The sequence below is a fragment of the Dryobates pubescens genome, chromosome 11 (genome assembly GCF_014839835.1).
Source record: "Dryobates pubescens isolate bDryPub1 chromosome 11, bDryPub1.pri, whole genome shotgun sequence".
In the NCBI taxonomy this organism is placed as follows: Eukaryota; Metazoa; Chordata; class Aves; order Piciformes; family Picidae; genus Dryobates; species Dryobates pubescens.
The window spans coordinates 37580970-37601194 of NC_071622.1; the positions used below are offsets into that span (position 1 = coordinate 37580970).

At 57.9% G+C, this 20225-nt stretch overlaps 5 non-coding genes across 5 annotated transcripts; 2 read left to right on the forward strand and 3 right to left on the reverse strand.

Moving 5' to 3' along the window:
- Positions 1 to 7034: 7034 nt before the first annotated feature.
- On the forward strand, positions 7035 to 7225 carry LOC128897576 (U2 spliceosomal RNA). The gene has a single exon (XR_008462464.1). It is a non-coding gene; the product is annotated as a U2 spliceosomal RNA (small nuclear RNA).
- Positions 7226 to 8668: 1443 nt separating this feature from the next.
- On the reverse strand, positions 8669 to 8859 carry LOC128897572 (U2 spliceosomal RNA). Its single transcript, XR_008462460.1, has one exon. It is a non-coding gene; the product is annotated as a U2 spliceosomal RNA (small nuclear RNA).
- Positions 8860 to 11739: 2880 nt separating this feature from the next.
- On the forward strand, positions 11740 to 11930 carry LOC128897583 (U2 spliceosomal RNA). Its single transcript, XR_008462470.1, has one exon. It is a non-coding gene; the product is annotated as a U2 spliceosomal RNA (small nuclear RNA).
- Positions 11931 to 14226: 2296 nt separating this feature from the next.
- Positions 14227 to 14417, reverse strand: LOC128897594 (U2 spliceosomal RNA). Its single transcript, XR_008462481.1, has one exon. It is a non-coding gene; the product is annotated as a U2 spliceosomal RNA (small nuclear RNA).
- Positions 14418 to 17074: 2657 nt separating this feature from the next.
- On the reverse strand, positions 17075 to 17265 carry LOC128897575 (U2 spliceosomal RNA). The gene has a single exon (XR_008462463.1). It is a non-coding gene; the product is annotated as a U2 spliceosomal RNA (small nuclear RNA).
- Positions 17266 to 20225: the final 2960 nt, after the last annotated feature.

Consider the following 20225-nt stretch of genomic DNA (forward strand, 5'->3'; position numbering starts at 1 on the left):
TGGAACCTGGATCAGACCAGAAAGAAAGGACACACATCTGAAGGATGGCCAATACCTATTGGATCAGGATGGTATTGGATATGTGGTAAAAATGCTTCTAAGGTATTACCATGTCCTGAGTGGACAAAAAAGCCTCAAAGTTGCTCTGAACCAGACAATGAGGCAGAAGTTAGTAGATCTGGTTCTTTAGGCTTGCCTGAACATGTTTCAGAGCCAGAATGAGCCAGGTGGGCGTGCTTTCGGCCACAGCTGAAAAGAAGGCTTTCTATAGGTTGCAATACCAGGGTTTTACCCTGAGATCTGTGTTGCTACTGGCCAGTATTGCCTCGGGAAATCTGTAAGTACCAGCCCAAAGAGCCAGAGGGGCGTCTGGCAATTCTCCACGCTCTGGAAGGAAGCACAAGCTTCGCTTGGAAGCTGAACTGTGTTTACCCAGACAAGACAACAAGGACCCCTCGCTGTTGTAAAGCCCAGAGGACAGACAGGCATCTTGCCGGGCCGAGAGGCAGACCCCCAGAGGAGCTGAGTCCCCGGGGCAGTTTCGTTTGCCTGGAGCAAGGAGCAAGCACTGCTGCAAAAGGATTACAGCCGAGAAGCCTCCTCTCTACAAAGCTTTCAGCTTTCAGTTAGGAACTGGCTGGAGGGCCGAGCCCAGAGACTGGTGGTGAATGGTGCCACAGCCAGCTGGCAGCCAGTCACCAGTGGCGTCCCCCAGGGATCAGTGCTGGGCCCCATCCTCTTCAACATCTTCATTGATGATATGGATGAGGAGGTTGAGTCAGTCATCAGCAAGTTTGCAGATGACACCAAGTTGGGAACAGATGTTGGTCAGTTAGAGGGTAGAAAGGCTCTGCAGAGGGACCTCGACTGACTGGACAGATGGGCAGAGTCCAATGGCATGGCATTTAACAAGTCCAAGTGCTGGGTGCTGCACTTTGGCCACAGCAACCCCATGCAGAGCTACAGGCTGGGGTCAGAGTGGCTGGAGAGCTGCCAAACAGAGAGGGACCTGGGGGTGCTGATTGACAGCCGCCTAAACATGAGCCAGCAGTGTGCCCAGGTGGCCAAGAGGGCCAATGGCATCCTGGCCTGTATTAGGAATAGTGTGGCCAGCAGGAGCAGGGAGGTCATTGTACCCCTGGACTCTGCATTGGTTAGGCCACACCTTGAGTACTCTGTCCAGTTCTGGGCCCCTCAGTTTCAGAAGGACATCGAGACACTTGAAGGTGTCCAGAGAAGGGCAACCAGGCTGGGGAGAGGCCTTGAGCACAGCCCTGTGAGGAGAGGCTGAGGGAGCTGGGATTGTTTAGTCTGGAGAAGAGAAGGTTCAGGGGTGACCTCATTGCCCTCTACAACTACCTGAAAGGTGGTTGTAGACAGGAAGGGGTTGGTCTCTTCTCCCAGGCAAGCAGCAGCAGAACAAGAGGACACAGTCTCAAGCTGTGCCAGGGGAGGTTTAGACTCGAGGTAAGGAGAAAGTTCTTCACCGAGCGAGTCGTTCGTCATTGGGATGTGCTGCCCAGGGAGGTGGTGGAGTCGTCGTCCCTGGAGGTGTTCAAGGGGAGATTGGACGTGGCACTTGGTGCCATGGTCTAGTTGTGAGGTCTGTTGGGACAGGTTGGACTTGATGATCCTTGGGGTCTCTTCCAACCTTAGTTACTGTGATACTGTGATACTGTGTGATACAAATCCCTCGGGAGCAAATCCTGCCTCAGCAATAAGCTGCAGGCACCAACAGAAAGTGAAACGGCGCTCCTGCAGCTCCCACCCGGTCGACGCCGGTTTTGGTTTCTCTGGATCTTAACGTGTGCCAGGAGGGTACCAGGATCAGTGAGGAATTGCAGTACCTGATTTTTATAAGCATCTCTTGCAGGTCTGTTGCCCTGGGGAATGGAATGCTGGAGTTCCCCTCCCCCCCCCCCCCCCCCCCCCCCGCTGTGGGCAGTCGCCGGCTCCATTGCCGAGGTTCCTTTTCTGTCCAGTTCAAAGCGCTGTTTGTTGTTTCGGGGTTGTATTGTTTAAAGTGTTACTTGTTCCTGCTGGGGGAGGGAGCTGTTCCACCACCCAACACCTCAAACCTGGAAATAGGTTTTAATTAGTGGTAGGGGTTTTTTGGGCAGGATTTTTGTGATTCATAAAATTATTCGTATTTGTATGAATCGCTCTGCTTACTGAACATTAATATTCTCCTTTTTATAGACCTCAGCATAGCCTTAGGATAGCAAGGGAGATGTGCTGTAGGACTGGTCTGTATCCTCCTATCTTTATAGCAAATCAGCCAAGCTGGGGGCAGGAGTTGATCTGCTGGAGGGCAGAGAGGCTCTGCAGAGGGACCTCGACAGGCTGGGCAGATGGGCAGAGGCCAAGGGCAGGAGATTGAACACATCCAAGTGCCAGGGGCTGCACATTGGCCACATCAACCCCAGGCAGTGCTACAGGCTGGGGTCAGAGTGGCTGGAGAGCAGCCAGGCAGAGAGGGACCTGGGGGTGCTGGTCGATGGCAGGCTGAACATGAGCCTGCAGTGTGCCCAGGCAGCCAGGAGGGCCAATGGCATCCTGGCCTGCATCAGGAAGAGTGTGGCCAGCAGGAGCAGGGAGGTCATTCTGCCCCTGTACACTGCACTGGTTAGGCCACACCTTGAGTCCTGTGTCCAGTTCTGGGCCCCTCAGTTTAGGAAGGATGTTGACTTGCTGGAGCGTGTCCAGAGAAGGGCAACAAGGTTGGTGAGGGGTTTGGAGCACAGCCCTGTGAGGAGAGGCTGAGGGAGCTGGGGTTGCTTAGCCTGGAGAAGAGGAGACTCAGGGGTGACCTTATTGCTCTCCACAACTACCTGAAGGGAGGTTGTAGACAGGCAGAGGTTGGTCTCTTCTCCCAGGCAACCAGTACCAGAACAAGAGGACACAGTCTCAGGCTGCACCAGGGGAGGTTTAGGCTGGAGGTTAGGAGGAAGTTTTACACAGAGAGAGTGATTGCCCACTGGAATGGGCTGCCTGAGGAGGTGGTGGGGTCGCTGTCGCTGGGGGTGTTCAGGGCGAGGCTTGACAGGATGCTTGGTGCCATGGTTTAGTTGATTAGGTGGTGTTGGATGATAGGTTGGACACGATGATCTCGAAGGTCTCTTCCAACCTGGTCTATTCTATTCTATTCTATTCTATTCTATTCTATTCTATTCAGCCACAGGAATTACTCAGGAGCATTGTAAGAAGAAGTAAGAGGGGAGCCGACTCCGCTAGTAAGCAGGCATAGCAAGTTTCATGGTTCTGCTAGGCGATTTCTACCTTGGCTTGGGGTTAGGGAACTTGAAAGAGCAATGGTAATTTTGTTCTGCTACAGAACAAGAGGACACAGCCTCAGGCTGCGCCAGGGGAGGTTTAGGCTGGAAGTTAGGAAGAAGTTCTATACAGAGAGACTGGCCATTGGAATGGGCTGCCCGGGGAGGTGGTGGAGTCAGCATCACTGGAGGTGTTCAGGAGGAGACTTGATGGGGTGCTTGGTGCCATGGGTTAGTTGTTTAAGTGGGTTGGACTGGTTGAGGGGTTGGACACGACGATCTTGAAGGTCTCTTCCAACCTGGTTGATGATGATGATGATGATGATGATGATGATGATGATGACGAATGCAAGCACAGATGCAATAAAAGCTCAGCAACTTGGGAGTCAGGAGCCTCTCGAAAATATCGACACAGAATAGGTTAGCTTGAGACTGCTTATATGTTAAGGAAGGGGGAGTATGTGTAGTCATAAATGTCAGCTGTTGGAGTGGTGTCAGTCTGGGGGGCAGGGCCCTGGCAGTGCCAGTTTGGACCCGTCCTGGGTAAAGAAAACGCAGCAGGGCAACATTTTGGGAGCCTCCTGGTCTTCCCTCCCCACTCCACCTGAGGACTCCTCCACTGCCCCCCAATTTGGGGAGCCTGGGGGTGCCCCCCACCATGTCCTGGCCTCCTCTCACCAGTAGCCTTTGTCCCCATGTGGAGGCTCCTGCCCACGAGGCCACCCCAGCCCCAAGCCCTGGGCTCACAGACGAAGCCAGGCCAGGCTCCAAGGTGCCATGTGGCCAAGCCAAGCTGAGTCCAGCAGCAAGCCACTGCTGGACCCCCCTGGACTCTTTCTTGTCACCCCCCCAGCAAGGGTAGCATTCAGGGAGGTGTCCTGCAGCTTGTGCAGGGCTGAGAGCAGCTGAGGAGAGAAAGCAAAGAGAGGGCAGAGAGCAACAAGCAGAGAGCTCAGCACCACCCCAGGCTCCCATCCGGGCCGCCAAGGTGCTGGGCACCCACTAGGCTTGGCTGTGGGGGTGCCACCACTGCCAGCTGGCAGTGTCCAAAGGGCCCTGGGGTGCTGAGGGCAAGCTGGGCACACTGGGCACAGGGCTTGGGCTTCCCGAGGGCAGGGACAAAGCCAGAGCCCAGCGAGGGGACACAGAGACCCTGCCGAGAGCTGCGCCCAGCCCTGTGCCCGAGGGCAGGCAGAGGCAGCCCTGGCACAACACCTGGCACAACCAAGCCCCCACAAAGGGCTCCACCTGCACAGGGGAGGGCACCTGAGCAGAGCTCTTCTGTGCATGGGCACAGCTCTGGCAGAGGCCAGCTCAGCCTGCAGGGGCCCAGCACCAGCAGTGCCCTCTGGGGCACTGCCCCTCACCCAAAGGCAGCTGCAGTGTCCAAGGCCTGCTCTGTGCTGCCCATGCTCCTCAAGGTCCCCCAGGGACACAGTTGGCTCAGTCCTGGCACTCAAGCTGCCAAGCCTCACAGCTGCCCTTGCTTCAGCCCAGCTCAGGCTCCTGGGCCAGCCAGGCCTGCCAGGAACCACCTGCCAAGTGTGGGCACCTCTGCCCAGCCAGCCCCTGCACCCCTGGGCTGCAGCCCCAGCAGCTGCCCACTTGTGCCTCTGAGGCATCCTCCTGCCCGCTCTCAGCAGCTTCAGCTGCACTCTGCAAACACAAAGCCCCTGCAGTCCAGCCTGGGGCCTGCTCCTGCTGCCTCTGCAGCCTGCAGAGCTCTGCCACCGCCAGCCACAGCCTGCCCTGTCCTGCTGGGGCCCAGCCTGTGCCCAGCTGCCCGCCTTGGGCCTCTGCAGCCCAGCCAGGATGGCAGCGGGGAGCTCCTGCACCTTCCAGCAGCTGGGGTGCAGGCCCCAACCCCCACATTAGCCCCCCCGGGACTCCTGGCAGAGGGCTGGGGGATGCCAACCCTGGGCAGGATGGCAAAGGAGCAGCTCTGGCACCAGCCCCGGGCACCCCTAAGCTCAGGCTCAGCACAGCACCCACGCCTGGCACCCCCACGGCACCCAGGGCACAGCCTGGGCTGGGCTCTCCCCCCCGGCCTGGCCCTCAGCCCAGGCGCTGCCCTTTAGCACAGAGCTGCACAGCAGCTGCCAGCACAAAGCCTCCAAACCCCCAGAGCGCCCCCCAGCAGCCACAGCCACACAGAGGTCCCAAGGCCCGCACGGACGCCCCCAGCCCCACTCTCCTCACCCCAGGACCCCCCACTCCAGGCCTTGGCCTTTCTGCTTCACAAACCCAAGCCAGGGTTTGCTGCCCTGCACTTTGCCTGCCTGCAGTCAGGGCCTGCAGCGAGCTGCTCTAACGACTCCTCGGGGAGGCTTGGGCAGGAGCGACCCCCAGCGGGGCCAGTCCATGCTGCAAGGTCCTTCGGGCTTTGCTTCTGACTTAGACTTCGGGAGAGGTCTCCTCAGTCTCCTGGCAGTGCCTGAAGCTCATGCACTGAGCGCCAGGAGCCCTCCGCAGCCGCTTCTGTTTCTGCACTTCCCTTCAGGATGACAAAATGCAGCTGACACAGCTCAGTTTGCAGGGCAAGGGGAGAAGGGTTTATTGCTTCTCAGGTTAGACAAGAGGTGGCAGCACCATCCACTGCACAGACAGCCCCCAGACCCGCACAGATACCCCCCAGACCCTCGCCTAGACCCGCACAGACCCCCCCCAGGCCCGCACAGACCACCCCCGACCCGCACAGACACCCACACAGACCCCCCCCCAGACCCGCTCTCCTCACTCCAGGACTCCCCACTCCAAGCTTCACAGACGTTCTCCACGGCTCCCCCAAGCACCACCAACTCCTAGCACACAAACCAACCCTGCGCACCCCGCTACACCCCGCGGACGCTCCCGGTCCCCCAGCCCCGCACACCTCCCCCCGCAACCCCTCGCCCCTCCGAGCTCCAGGACACAACCCTCTGACCATCCCCCCCCGCGGATCCCCTCCTCAGCCCCACACATTCCCTCACCCCACCTGCAGCCGCCACAAAGGCGACGCGGAGCAGGAGGCCGACCAAGAGCTCAGCGCACACCGAGCTGCCGAGCACCGGCCCCGGCAGGCTCCCGGCGACCACAGGGCGCTGCAAGAGAGGCCCCGGACCGACCGCCCCCGCCTCAGGAGCACACATGGCAGCGGCAGCGGCAGCAGGGCTGCGGCCGGAGAGGAAGGCCCGCCCACAACTGGGCAGCAGCAGCCAATCAGAGCCGCGGGGAGCGCGGCAGCTCCTCCCCCTGGCCGCTGCCGAGGCGCAGCCAGGAGCTGCCCCTGCCGGCCGCGGGCGCCGTGGCTCCTGCCCCGTGGGGAGCGGCAGCGGGGGCGCAGCGCGGGAGAAGCGCCGCAGGGGCGGGCGGGCGAGCGGCAGGCGCCGGCTCCTGAGCTGCGGCGGGGCGGGAGGGGCTGAGGGGGACGGCAGGAGGCGGCTGTGAGCCCTGCCAAGCAGGAGGGTGGACCGGGGGAGGGGCGGGGCCTGCAGCGACAGGGGCGGATCGTGCGATGCCATTGGCCGGGAGGCAGGAGAAGGGCGGGGCGGGGGCGGGGCGCGGGCGGGGTTATGGTAATAAGCGGCGCTCGGCATGGCGGGGTCCCGCGCTCGGGGGCAGGCCGGCGGGGCTGGAACGGAGCTGGGTGTCCGTGAGCCCCAGCGGTGCCGTGCGGGAGCGGCGGGGAGCGGAGCGGGGAGGCGGGTGCGGGCGGCAGGGCGGTGTGCGTGAGGTAGGGGAGGCCCGCGGGGCAGGGCGGCGGTGTGGTGGGGGTGTTTGGGTATCGCTTCTCGGCCTTTTGGCTAAGATCAAGTGTAGTATCTGTTCTTATCAGTTTAATATCTGATACGTCCTCGATGAGAGGACTTTATATTAAACGGATTTTTGGGCGTGGGAGTTGGATCCGGAGCTTGCTCCCTCCGCTTCGCGCATCGTCCTGGTATTGCAGTGCCTCCGGGAACGGTGCACCCCCGAGGGGGACCTCTTTCGGGTTAACAACAGACCTCGACCTTTGCTGTCTTCGTTCTGCTCCTGCTCTGCCCTGCTCTGCTGTGCTCGCTTTCTCAGAGCCTCTGCTCGACAGCCTGCATCTGGGAAGAAGGTTTTACACCTGCTCTCTGTGCCCTGCACAGCAGACAGATTAGAAGGGATTACACGTCTTCATTACATCTCAGAGCCATGAGCCCACAGCCTGACACAGCCCTCGCTCGCTCTCTACCCAGGGCTCTGCTCCCCCCACACTTGCCTCCCTACCACGGATGCTTCCTGGCCCCAAGGTCACACTCTCCTGGCCGTGCCCTTGCTCTCCAGGGGGTAGTAGTTCACAGCTCCAAGGCTGCCCACATCGCTCCATGGCACAGGCCCTACTCTGCATTATTCTTCCAGCCCCAAGTGCTGTGCCTGGCTCTGCCCTTGCAGCTATGAAGTTGCCTGCAAGGCAATTCTCAACCAAAGCAAGGCTCCCCCTGGATCAGGTTTTCCACTACAACCACACAGCCCGTGGCTTGCTCGTAGCAGGGCCCACACCATATCTCCCTGTCTATAAAGAAGAGTTTGAGTGATGTCAAGGATTCTTTGAGAGATATAATGAAGGGTTTAAGGAGGTCTGTGAAGGACTTAAGGATTCTAAAAGGGGTTTGAGAGATTTCAAAGACTAGTTGAGCAAGCTGAAAAAGAGCTGAATGGGAATAAACCAGGCAGGGATTCAGAGCTGTCAGTGAACCAACAAAGGTCCCCGGAGGCGGTGCACCGTTCCCTGAAGGGAGGCTGTAGCCAGGTGGGGGTTGGTCTCTTTTCCCAGGCAAGCAGCACCAGAACAAGAGGACACAGTCTCAAGCTGTGCCAGGGGAGGTTTAGGCTGGAGGTGAGGAGAAAGCTCTGCCCAGAGAGAATTGTTAGCCGTTGGGATGTGCTGCCCAGGGAGGTGGTGGTCACCATCCCTGGAGGTGTTCAAGAGGGGATTGGATGTGGCCCTTGGAGCCATGGTTTGGTAGTCAGGAGGTGTTGGGTGACAGGTTGGACTCGATGATTTTGGAGGTCTTTTCCAAGCTTATTGAGTCTATGATTTATGATTTCTAGGAGGGATTAAGGAAGTTCAGGGAGGATATGAAGGATGTTAGGGAGGGTGAGAGTGATCTAGGGAGGGTTCGAGGTATCTAAGGAGGATTCGAGTGATGTAAAGGTTGTTTGAGGGAGCTAGAGGTGGTGGTGGTGGATTGAAAGGAGCGTTTAAAGGATGTAAAGGAGAGTTGGAGGAGGTCTAGGGAGGGTTCGAGAGATGTAAGGTGTGAAGAAGCTAAAGGAGGACAAAAAGAGAACTGAAGAGAGGGTTGAAAAGCAGAAAGGGCAACTTGAAGCGGAGTAGAGTGAAAGCAGAGAGAGTTGAGCTCTATCGTTACACCGAAAAAGGTCCCCCTAGGGGGTGCACCGTTCCCGGAGGCACTGCAATACCAGGACGATGCGCGGAGCGGAGGGAGCAAGCTCCGGATCCAACTCCCACGCCCAAAAATCCGTTTAATATAAAGTCCTCTCATCGAGGACGTATCAGATATTAAACTGATAAGAACAGATACTACACTTGATCTTAGCCAAAAGGCCGAGAAGCGATACCCAAACACCCACACCACACCACTGCCCTTGCCCAGCGGGCCTCCCCTACCTCACGCACACCGCCCTGCCGCCCGCACCCGCCTCCCCGCTCCGCTCCCCGCCGCTCCCGCACGGCACCGCTGGGGCTCACGGACACCCAGCTCCGTTCCAGCCCCGCCGGCCTGCCCCCGAGCGCGGGACCCCGCCATGCCGAGCGCCGCTTATTACCATAACCCCGCCCGCGCTCCGCACCCGCCCCGCCCTTCTGCTGCCTCCCGGCCAATGGCATCGCACGATCCGCCCCTGTCGCTGCAGGCCCCGCCCCTCCCCCGGCCCCCCCTCCTGCTTGGCAGGGCTCACAGCCGCCTCCTGCTGAATCCAAAACATTGCTTCTCGGGTCTCAGTCTACGAGGGTGGGTTGCAGGGGAATCCTTGCAGTGATTGCTCTCGTCATCGCAGTGTGAATGGGGTTTGTGAGAACAGCTTGCAGGAATACGAGCATGGTCAGGGCACAAGTGATGGCGCCTGTTCTAAGCAATATAACAACGGGGATGTTATAAATGACCGAGCCAATTAAAGTCAATTGAATATGGTGTTAATTGGAAAAGAGCAATGTCAAAGCCGTAAGAGACATGCGAAACAGCGCTGGGTGCTGAAATGCACAACAATGACTTTCTAACTAATATTCTACCCTTCATACTGATGAATAGAAAATTCTCATTAACAGAATAACAGAGTAGATAAGAATTTTCCTTGTTAGCTGAATGCTGGAATGCAGGGAGGGGCAGAGGAGTTGGCAGACAGCCTCTGCATAGATAAGGAATAGCAGGATTTTTCAGTGATTTACTTCTGTTAGTCTTAGACAAGAGGGTCTTTTGCATTAGATAAAGGACACCTGGGTGATATGTATACTTCTGCTGTTTTTAGATAGATAACCTTTGCATAGATAGGAGGCATCTGGACTTTTCTGTGAAGTATTGACATACCACAGATAACTTTCTGTATAAAAGTTTGCCCAAAACTCTCTGAAGACACACAGGCCTTTTGAAATGATTCTACCTGTGTCCGGCGCTGAAATAGAAGCATAATACAAGAAATTTACTGAGTCTCTTGTGTACCTTTCTCTAAGTCACAAGCTCCTGCTCTTGCTTTAATCAAAACCATCTCCTTCACACGAATTCTCATTCCATTTATCACAGGGAGTTGTAGGAAAACAGAAAGTATCTATGGAAGGTTTCAGGACAAGAAAGAACAACAGGCCACTGATACGGGAAGGATGGCTTGATGATAAAGAAGAGGTGACCCTGGTAAACAACCTGAAGTGCAAGACAGGAGGACACTTGCCTTCAACATCAAGTCCAACCTGTCACCCAACACCTCCTGACTACTAAACCATGGCTCCAAGGGCCACATCCAATCCCCTCTTGAACACCTCCAGGGATGGGGACTCCACCACCTCCCTGGGCAGCACATCCCAACGGCTAACAACTCTCTCTGGGAAGAACTTTCTCCTCACCTCCAGCCTAAACCTCCCCTGGCACAGCTTGAGGCTGTGTCCTCTTGTTCTGGTGCTGCTTGCCTGGGAGAAGAGATCAACCCCCAGCCGGCTACAGCCTCCCTTCAGGGAACGGTGCACCGCCTCCGGGGACCTTTGTTGGTTTACCGACAGCTCTGAATCCCTGCCTGGTTTATTCCCATTCAGCTCTTTTTCAGCTTTCTCAATGTGAGAAATTTTGTTGCCTTTAATATTTGGCTTTGGCAGGGACCGTGGGGTTCGGTCGTTGGGCTGATTGGTTCGTGATGGTTTGTACTGTGTGGGGCATTGGGAGAGAAAGGTGAGGCGCCAACAGGTCTAAAGACTGGCCAGGTTAAAAGTGCAGGTTTTGTCTCAGTCCTGATGCAGAGGGGTGGGAGCGTGCTGGGGAATAGATGAATATGTACGTTTTAATGTATTAGTATGTATGTTTGCCGTTTATACAAGTTCAACTCGTGTTGTTGGGGTGCGCCTCTAGCAAACTCGCCCTGCGCCCAGGGCTATGTTGCCTTTATTTTATAATAAACTGGTTATAAATTTCAGCAGTGAGTTCGTTTCTCATATCAAATAGTCTTTGAAATCTCTCAAACCCCTTTTACAATGATTAAGAGTCCGACCAAGGGCTCAGCGCACACCGAGCTGCCGAGCGCCGCTCCCGGCAGGCTCCCGGCGACCACAGGGCGCTGCAAGGGAGGCTCCGGACCGACCGCCCCCGCCTCAGGCGCACACCTGGCAGCGGCAGCGGTAGCAGGGCTGCGGCCGGAGAGGAAGGCCCGCCCACAACTGGGCAGCAGCAACCAATCAGAGCCGCGGGGAGCGCGGCAGCTCCTCCCCCTGGCCGCTGCCGAGGCGCAGCCAGGAGCTGCCCCTGCCGGCCGCGGGCGCCGTGGCTCCTGCCCCGTGGGGAGCGGCAGCGGGGGCGCAGCGCGGGAGAAGCGCCGCAGGGGCGGGCGGGCGAGCGGCAGGCGCCGGCTCCTGAGCTGCGGCGGGGCGGGAGGGGCTGAGGGGGACGGCAGGAGGCGGCTGTGAGCCCTGCCAAGCAGGAGGGGGGGCCGGGGGAGGGGCGGGGCCTGCAGCGACAGGGGCGGATCGTGCGATGCCATTGGCCGGGAGGCAGCAGAAGGGCGGGGCGGGTGCGGAGCGCGGGCGGGGTTATGGTAATAAGCGGCGCTCGGCATGGCGGGGTCCCGCGCTCGGGGGCAGGCCGGCGGGGCTGGAACGGAGCTGGGTGTCCGTGAGCCCCAGCGGTGCCGTGCGGGAGCGGCGGGGAGCGGAGCGGGGAGGCGGGTGCGGGCGGCAGGGCGGTGTGCGTGAGGTAGGGGAGGCCCGCGGGGCAGGGCGGTGGTGTGGTGGAGGAAGTTGTGTATCGCTTCTCGGCCTTTTGGCTAAGATCAAGTGTAGTATCTGTTCTTATCAGTTTAATATCTGATACGTCCTCGATGAGAGGACTTTATATTAAACGGATTTTTGGGCGTGGGAGTTGGATCCGGAGCTTGCTCCCTCCGCTCCGCGCATCGTCCTGGTATTGCAGTGCCTCCGGGAACGGTGCACCCCCTAGGGGGACCTTTTTTGGTGCAACGATAGAGCTCAAGTCTCTCTGCTTTCACTTTTCTGTGCTTCAAGTTGCGGTTTCTGCTTTTCAGCCCTCTCTTCAGTTCTCTCCCATCCTCCTTTAGCCTCTTCACACCTTACATCTCTCGAATCCTTCCTACACCTCCTCCAACTCTCCTTTACATCCTTTAAACGCTCCTTTCAATCCAACACCACCACCTCTAGCTCCCTCAAACAACCTTTACATCACTCGAATCCTCCTTAGATACCTCGAACCCTCCCTAACATCCTTCATATCCTCCCTGAACTTCCTTAATCCCTCCTAGAAATCATAAATCATAGAATCAATAAGCTTGGAAAAGACCTCAAACATCATCGAGTCCAACCTGTCACCCAACACCTCCTGACTACTAAGCCTTGGCTCCAAGGGCCACATCCAATCCCCTCTTGAACACCTCCAGGGAAGGTGACTCCACCACCTCCCTGGGCAGCACATTCCAACGGCTAACAATTCTCTCTGGGAAGAACTTTCTCCTCACCTCCAGCCTAAACCTCCCCTGGCACAGCTTGAGACTGTGTCCTCTTGTTCTGCTGCTGCTTGCCTGGGAGAAGAGACCAACCCCCACCTGGCTACAGCCTCCCTTCAGGGAACGGTGCACCGCCTCCGGGGACCTTTGTTGGTTTACCGACAGCTCTGAATCCCTGCCTGGTTTATTCCCATTCAGCTCTTTTTCAGCTTGCTCAACTAGTCTTTGAAATCTCTCAAACCCCTTTTAGAATCCTTAAGTCCTTCATAGACCTCTCCCTTCTTTATAGCTCTCAAACAATCCCTGACATCACTCAAACTCCTCTTTATGTTTACCAAACTCTCCTTTAGGTCCCTCCAACAACCCTTAGATCCCTCGAACCCTCCTTAGATGCCTCGAAGCCTCCTCGGGTCCCTCAAACCCGCCTTAGCTACTTCCAACCCTCCCAGGCCCTCTGGCGGTGTGCTGGGACGCTGGAAAGATCTTAAGAGAAGTGGAAAGAACCCTGCAACTGCCCCCCCGGAGGGACAGCAGCCAGCAAGCTGGAGGCACTGGGAGGTGCAAATTGCACGCTGCAAATAGATTTCAGTCAGCTTGAGATGGAATATTGGCCACATCTAAACGTGACATCGAGTCTTTGGTTTCCGGTGGGCCGGCAAGCACCGGTGTGGGACCCAGCCGTGTTTGTGTGCATGCCCAACACCCAGGGGGCACTTCTGCATCTGCAGGTAGTGTAACTTTAAAGATCTGCTTCTCATCACACAGTGCTGCTCCAACACCTGGGTTATGGTCTGAGCAGCTGCTGCAGATCAATGTCATTTGGGATGCCACAAGCAGTAAAGCAAAGTCACCCAGGCAAGGTTGGCAGTGGGTGACGAGAGTGGGCAAGTTGCTCTGGTCACAGCTGCCACGAAAGGTGCTGGGCATCATTCTGGGCACAGCTGAGAGCTCCCTTACATGTGCAAATGAGCCTGGCTAGGAAAGCAAGGAAAAGCCCCCAGAGCTATACACCAAGGCCGAGACCTGCAGGGCACTCACAGACCCGTGCAAGGCAAGACCAGGGAGGAAAGGACAAATGACTCCAAGGGGATCAATTGCTTGGTCCTGGCAAGGAGCCTTGAGCCAGAGGAGGATTTGAAATATTGCTGGACTCGTGGGTGACAGCTTAAGGCCATGGACTATCCACAGTGGGGTCTCCATGGCTATAGTCGACGACCTATGGTCTGGGCCCTGCTACAAGAAAGCCACGGGCTGTGTGGTTGTAGTGGAAAACCTGATCCAGGGGGAGCCTTGCTTTGGTTGAGAATTGCCTTGCAGGCTACTTCATAGCTGCAAGGGCAGAGCCAGGCACAGCACTTGGGGCTGGAAGAATAATGCAGAGTAGGGCCTGTGCCATGGAGCGATGTGGGCAGCCTTGGAGCTGTGAACTACTACCCCCTGGAGAGCAAGGGCACGGCCAGGAGAGTGTGACCTTGGGGCCAGGAAGCATCCATGGTAGGGAGGCAAGTGTGGGGGGAGCAGAGCCCTGGGTAGAGAGCGAGCGAGGGCTGTGTCAGGCTGTGGGCTCATGGCTCTGAGATGTAATGAAGACGTGTAATCCCTTCTAATCTGTCTGCTGTGCAGGGCACAGAGAGCAGGTGTAAAACCTTCTTCCCAGATGCAGGCTGTCGAGCAGAGGCTCTGAGAAAGCGAGCACAGCAGAGCAGGGCAGAGCAGGAGCAGGACGAAGACAGCAAAGGTCGAGGTCTGTTGTTAACCCGAAAGAGGTCCCCCTAGGGGGTGCACCGTTCCCGGAGGCACTGCAATACCAGGACGATGCGCGGAGCGGAGGGAGCAAGCTCCGGATCCAACTCCCACGCCCAAAAATCCGTTTAATATAAAGTCCTCTCATCGAGGACGTATCAGATATTAAACTGATAAGAACAGATACTACACTTGATCTTAGCCAAAAGGCCGAGAAGCGATACCCAAACCCCGCCACCACACCACCCCCTTGCCCCGCGGGCCTCCCCTACCTCACGCACACCGCCCTGCCGCCCGCACCCGCCTCCCCGCTCCGCTCCCCGCTGCTCCCGCACGGCACCGCTGGGGCTCACGGACACCCAGCTCCGTTCCAGCCCCGCCGGCCTGCCCCCGAGCGCGGGACCCCGCCATGCCGAGCGCCGCTTATTACCATAACCCCGCCCGCGCTCCGCACCCGCCCCGCCCTTCTCCTGCCTCCCGGCCAATGGCATCGCACGATCCGCCCCTGTCGCTGCAGGCCCCGCCCCTCCCCCGGCCCCCCCTCCTGCTTGGCAGGGCTCACAGCCGCCTCCTGCCGTCCCCCTCAGCCCCTCCCGCCCCGCCGCAGCTCAGGAGCCGGCGCCTGCCGCTCGCCCGCCCGCCCCTGCGGCGCTTCTCCCGCGCTCCGCCCCCGCTGCCGCTCCCCACGGGGCAGGAGCCACGGCGCTCGCGGCCGGCAGGGGCAGCTCCTCGCTGTCAACATCACCAGCATCTCTTTAAACCTCCTCAAGGTCCCTAAAATCTCCTTCGAATCTTTTCAAAACTCCCAGCAACTCCTAAAACCGCCCAAAGATGCATCCTGATCTCTCCTTTCCAACGTGCAGATGTTAAACCTTCTGGCACTCGAAGCTCTTTCAAATACCTGCTCAAAGATAACAAAAATCTCTTCAACAGTCACTCAAAGCTCTTTAAGACTCCTAAAAGCTAATTTTGGGGAGATACTCGTGAGGGTTCAACAGTGTTGTGAGCGTTCAGCTTCCTTCCAAACTGCTGAAAAACACAGAAAAACCATCAACATCCCTTTGCACTCTTCAGCACACCTGAAGACTCACTAAAATCTAGTGACATCTCCTGGGGTCCCCCCAGGCCACCTCATGAGGCATTACATTAAGAGTGTTGGCGAGACTTGGTGAAGTCTTTGGCTCTCCAAAATACTCAAATGCGGCTGAAAGGTCGTGCCAGTGTCTTCAAACCTCCTGGAAACATCTTCAAAAGTCATCAAATCTCTCCCAAGCTGTTCAAAAACTCTGGAAACTCCATGAAAGCAACTTCAAACCTCTTAGCAGCTGTGCTGGGTTGAAGGACCGATCCTCCCAGCACGGGCGAAAAGTGAGACATGGATTGCCAACGTGGAACTGGAAAAGCAGTGACAATTGTACAGAGACCCACAAGCACCGTGACAAAAGAGAGATCCCAAAGCATACACAAAAGCATCCCACCCCCACCTGAGGGTACACCCAGAAGCCCCAGGATTCTTTCTTCCCCACCCCTTCCTCCACTCACTGTTAGGCTAATCTCAGCTGGCTAGATCTGAGACTGCCCTTCCCCTGGCCTTGGGCCTAACCTAGCCCAAGAGGCCATGAGATGAGCCCCCCTGCCCATTACCAGATAGGGACCAATCTCCATTGGAATGGTGAGGGAAGAAAGAGGAAGTACAGGCCCCTCGCTGATGGTTTTATAAGGGAGCAGGGCAGTATGGGATGAAGTACGTAGCTTCCCCTGCCCACCCACTGGGCTGCACCCTTGGGACACCACAGGTGTGGCTTGTGTGGTGGCATCAGGGGGGGCACCCAGCCTCAACCACCACAGCAACCTTGCATCCTGTCCCCTTTTGGGGGGGGACAAGGCTTAATTCCTGCCTCACCATTTCCACTTGCCAAGAGAGGTGAACTGAGGGATAGGCTCTGGGCCTGGATGGCAGGCAGCTCTTGAAGGGATTAAGGGGGAAAAAAGAGGCTGTATCACCTCTTGTAAGAGGGGAGGCAACTCCTGAAACACTTAAGGATGGTCTTAGGCCACACCTTGAGTCCTGTGTCCAGTTCTGGTCTCCTCAATTTAAGACACTTGAACGCATCCAGAGAAGGGCAACGAGACTGGGGAGAGGTCTGGAGGAGCTTGGGGTTCCTTAGCCTGGAGAAGAGGAGGCTCAGGGGTGACCTTCTTGCTCTCTCAGGCTACCTGAAGGGAGGCTGTAGCCAGGTGGGGGTTGGTCTCTTCTCCCAGGCAAGCAGCACCAGAACAAGAGGACACAGTCTCAAGTTGCGCCAGGGGAGGTTTAGGCTGGAGGTGAGGAGAAAGTTCTTCCCAGAGAGAGTTGTTAGCCATTGGAATGTGCTGCCCAGGGAGGTGGTGGAGTCACCTTCCCTGGAGGTGTTCAAGAGGGGATTGGATGTGGCACTTGGTGCCACGGTTTAGTAGTCAGGAGGTGTTGGGTGACAGGTTGGACTCGATGATGTTTGAGGTCTTTTCCAAGCTTATTGAGTCTATGATTTATGATTTCTAGGAGGGATTACGAAAGTTCAGGGAGGATATGAAGGATGTTAGGGAGGGTGAGAGTGATCTAGGGAGGGTTCGAGGCATCTAAGGAGGATTCGAGTGATGTAAAGGTTGTTTGAGGGAGCTAGAGGTGGTGGTGTTGGATTGAAAGGAGCGTTTAAAGGATGTAAAGGAGAGCTGGAGGAGGTGTAGGGAGGATTCGAGAGATGTAAGGTGTGAAGAAGCTAAAAGAGGATGGGAGAGAACTGAAGAGAGGGTTGAAAAGCAGAAAGGGCAACTTGAAGCAGAAAAAAATGAAAGCAGAAAGAGTTGAGCCCTATCGTTACACCGAAAGAGGTCCCCCTAGGGGGTGCACCGTTTCCGGAGGCACTGCAATACCAGGACGATGCGCGGAGCGGAGGGAGCAAGCTCCGGATCCAACTCCCACGCCCAAAAATCCGTTTAATATAAAGTCCTCTCATCGAGGACGTATCAGATATTAAACTGATAAGAACAGATACTACACTTGATCTTAGCCAAAAGGCCGAGAAGCGATACCCAAACACCCCCACCACACCACCCCCTTGCCCCGCGGGCCTCCCCTACCTCACGCACACCGCCCTGCCGCCCGCACCCGCCTCCCCGCTCCGCTCCCCGCCGCTCCCGCACGGCACCGCTGGGGCTCACGGACACCCAGCTCCGTTCCAGCCCCGCCGGCCTGCCCCCGAGCGCGGGACCCCGCCATGCCGAGCGCCGCTTATTACCATAACCCCGCCCGCGCTCCGCACCCGCCCCGCCCTTCTCCTGCCTCCCGGCCAATGGCATCGCACGATCCGCCCCTGTCGCTGCAGGCCCCGCCCCTCCCCCGGCCCCCCCTCCTGATTGGCAGGGCTCACAGCCGCCTCCTGCCGTCCCCCTCAGCCCCTCCCGCCCCGCCGCAGCTCAGGAGCCGGCGCCTGCCGCTCGCCCGCCCGCCCCTGCGGCGCTTCTCCCGCGCTCCGCCCCCGCTGCCGCTCCCCACGGGGCAGGAGCCACGGCGCCCGCGGCCGGCAGGGGCAGCTCCTGGCTGCGCCTCGGCAGCGGCCAGGGGGAGGAGCTGCCGCGCTCTCCGCGGCTCTGATTGGCTGCTGCTGCCCAGTTGTGGGCGGGCCTTCCTCTCCGGCCGCAGCCCTGCTGCCGCTGCCGCTGCCAGGTGGGTGCCTGTGGCAGAGGTGTGAGTCCGGAGCCTCCCTTGCAGCGCCCTGTGGCTGCCGGGAGCCTGCCGGGGCCGGCGCTCGGCAGCGTGGTGTGCGCTGAGCTCTTGGTCGGCCTCTTAATCATTCTGAAAGGAGTTTGAGAGATTTCAAAGAGTATTTGAGCAAGCTGAAAAAGAGCTGAATGGGAATAAACCAGGCAGGGATTCAGAGCTGTCGGTAAACCAACAAAGGTCCCCGGAGGCGGTGCACCGTTCCCTGAAGGGAGGCTGTAGCCAGGTGCGGGTTGGTCTCTTCTCCCAGGCAAGCAGCACCAGAACAAGAGGACACAGTCTCAAGCTGCACCAGGGGAAGTTTAGGCTCGAGGTGAGGAGAAAGTTCTTCACTGAGAGAGTTGTTAGCCATTGGAATGTGCTGCCCAGGGAGGTGGTGGAGTCACCATTCCTGGAGGTGTTCAAGACGGGATTGGATGTGGCACTTGGAGCCATGGTTTAGTAGTCATGAGGTCTTGGGAGACGGGTTGGACTTGATGATGTTTGAGGTCTTTTCCAACCTTATTGATTCTATGATTCTATCATTCACAGAATTGTCAGGGTTGGAAAGGACCTCCAGGATCATGCAGCCCCAACCCCCCTGTCATGGGCAGGGACACCTCACCCTAGATCAGGTTGCCCACAGCTGGCGGCTGCTTAACGCTATACAGAGACTATTACAACGTGTCAGAGGCTTGAACTGCAAATGTTACGCTGCTAGGCGCAGGTGCTTTGAACTGAATGTCAGCGAGTGGAAAGCACGTGGAAGGTACACTGTGTCCTTTGTTTGTAGCGAGGTTAGGTGCTAGGCTGCGGCAGGCTGCTGGGGCTGGCTCCTGGGCTGATCCAGACAGCGACGGTGGGGGCAACCTTCTCCCTCCCGCAGCAGCGGAGAGGGGACGGAACGCAGGCTAGCCGGGAGGCAGGTTCCCTTCGCAGGACTCAGGCGGCTCCCTTCGCAGGACTCAGGCGGCTCCCTTCGCAGGACTCAGGCGGCTCCCTTCGCAGGACTCAGGCGGCTCCCTTCGCAGGACTCAGGCGGCTCCCTCCGGGCGGCAGGGAGTGGTCCTGCGGGGTCGGCCCAGTAGGGCCGACAGGGCTGGTCCCTGGATGGGGTCGGCCCTGTGATAATGGGCTTTGGGACGATGCGGACAGCCCCGGGGGACAGGCGCGGCTGCACGGAGCGTCGGCTTCCCCTTTGCTTGGCTCGAAGGAGCGGGCGGGACCCCCTCGGTGCGGTCCCGGCTGCGGAGCACAGGCACGGACGGTGTTCTGGATTCCCCTGGGGTTCACAGGGCACGGAGTGGCGGCAGTGGCAGCTCCTCTTCTCTCCCGCAGTGGCGGGGTCACGCAGGCATGCGGCTAGGCACTGCTCCTGCTTTACGTGAGCCGGTACACACGGCTGTGGCTTGGCAGTCTGCTGCTCAAGGCTGAGGCAGGCGTTTGGACTGCCGGACTCGGCTAAGTCCCTTCCCCGACAGCTGGGCAGATCTTACCCTCGGGGGTCCAGTCCTCTTGAAGACACGGCGGGCTCTTCCGACCGGTGAGACTGGCAATACAGTGCTGTAGCTTCTCAGGCTCTCAGCGAAGTTCCCTCCTCTGGAGATACCCTCAGGGCTGAGGCTGGACAGCCCTGCCCAAGATGCTGGCTTCTCCTCGTCGTGCAGAGGCCGCTAGTATGCTTGCTTGTAGGAGAGAGAAGACTTAGTAACAATGGCTCAATAGCAAAGGCTATGGCAAGCAGGCAGAGAACTTGGTAGCTCGGACAAAGAGAAAGAGGGCAACTTGTTTACGAGTTGGGGTAATACTTGCAAGTTTCTTGAGGCTAGATCTGCCCAATGGGCACTCTCATAAACAACCAGCTCCAGTCTATGGGAGGTGTGAGGCTAGTGTTGTGCCACGCTCGGTATCAGCACAAGCGTCCCATGCCATGGGTGTGTGCAGTTGCTTATGCCACCTGGCTGACGCCTGGGCCTTTGCTCCCCTCATGAAAGGAGGGGGATGTGTCCACACATGCTGGGACAAGTTTCAGTATCTGGGGACATCATTCTCAGCATAACATGCCTTCACCACACTTCCACCACCTCCCTGGGCAACCTGCTCCAGTGTCTCACCACCCTCATGGGGAAGAACTTCTTCCTAACATCCAATCTCAATCTCTCCATCCCCCCCCAGCCCCATCACCCCCTGATACCCTGAAAAGTCCCTTCCCAGCTTTCTTGTAGCCCACTTCAGATGCTGGAAGGCCACACGGAGGTCTCGTCAGAGCCTTCTCTTCTCCAGACTGCACA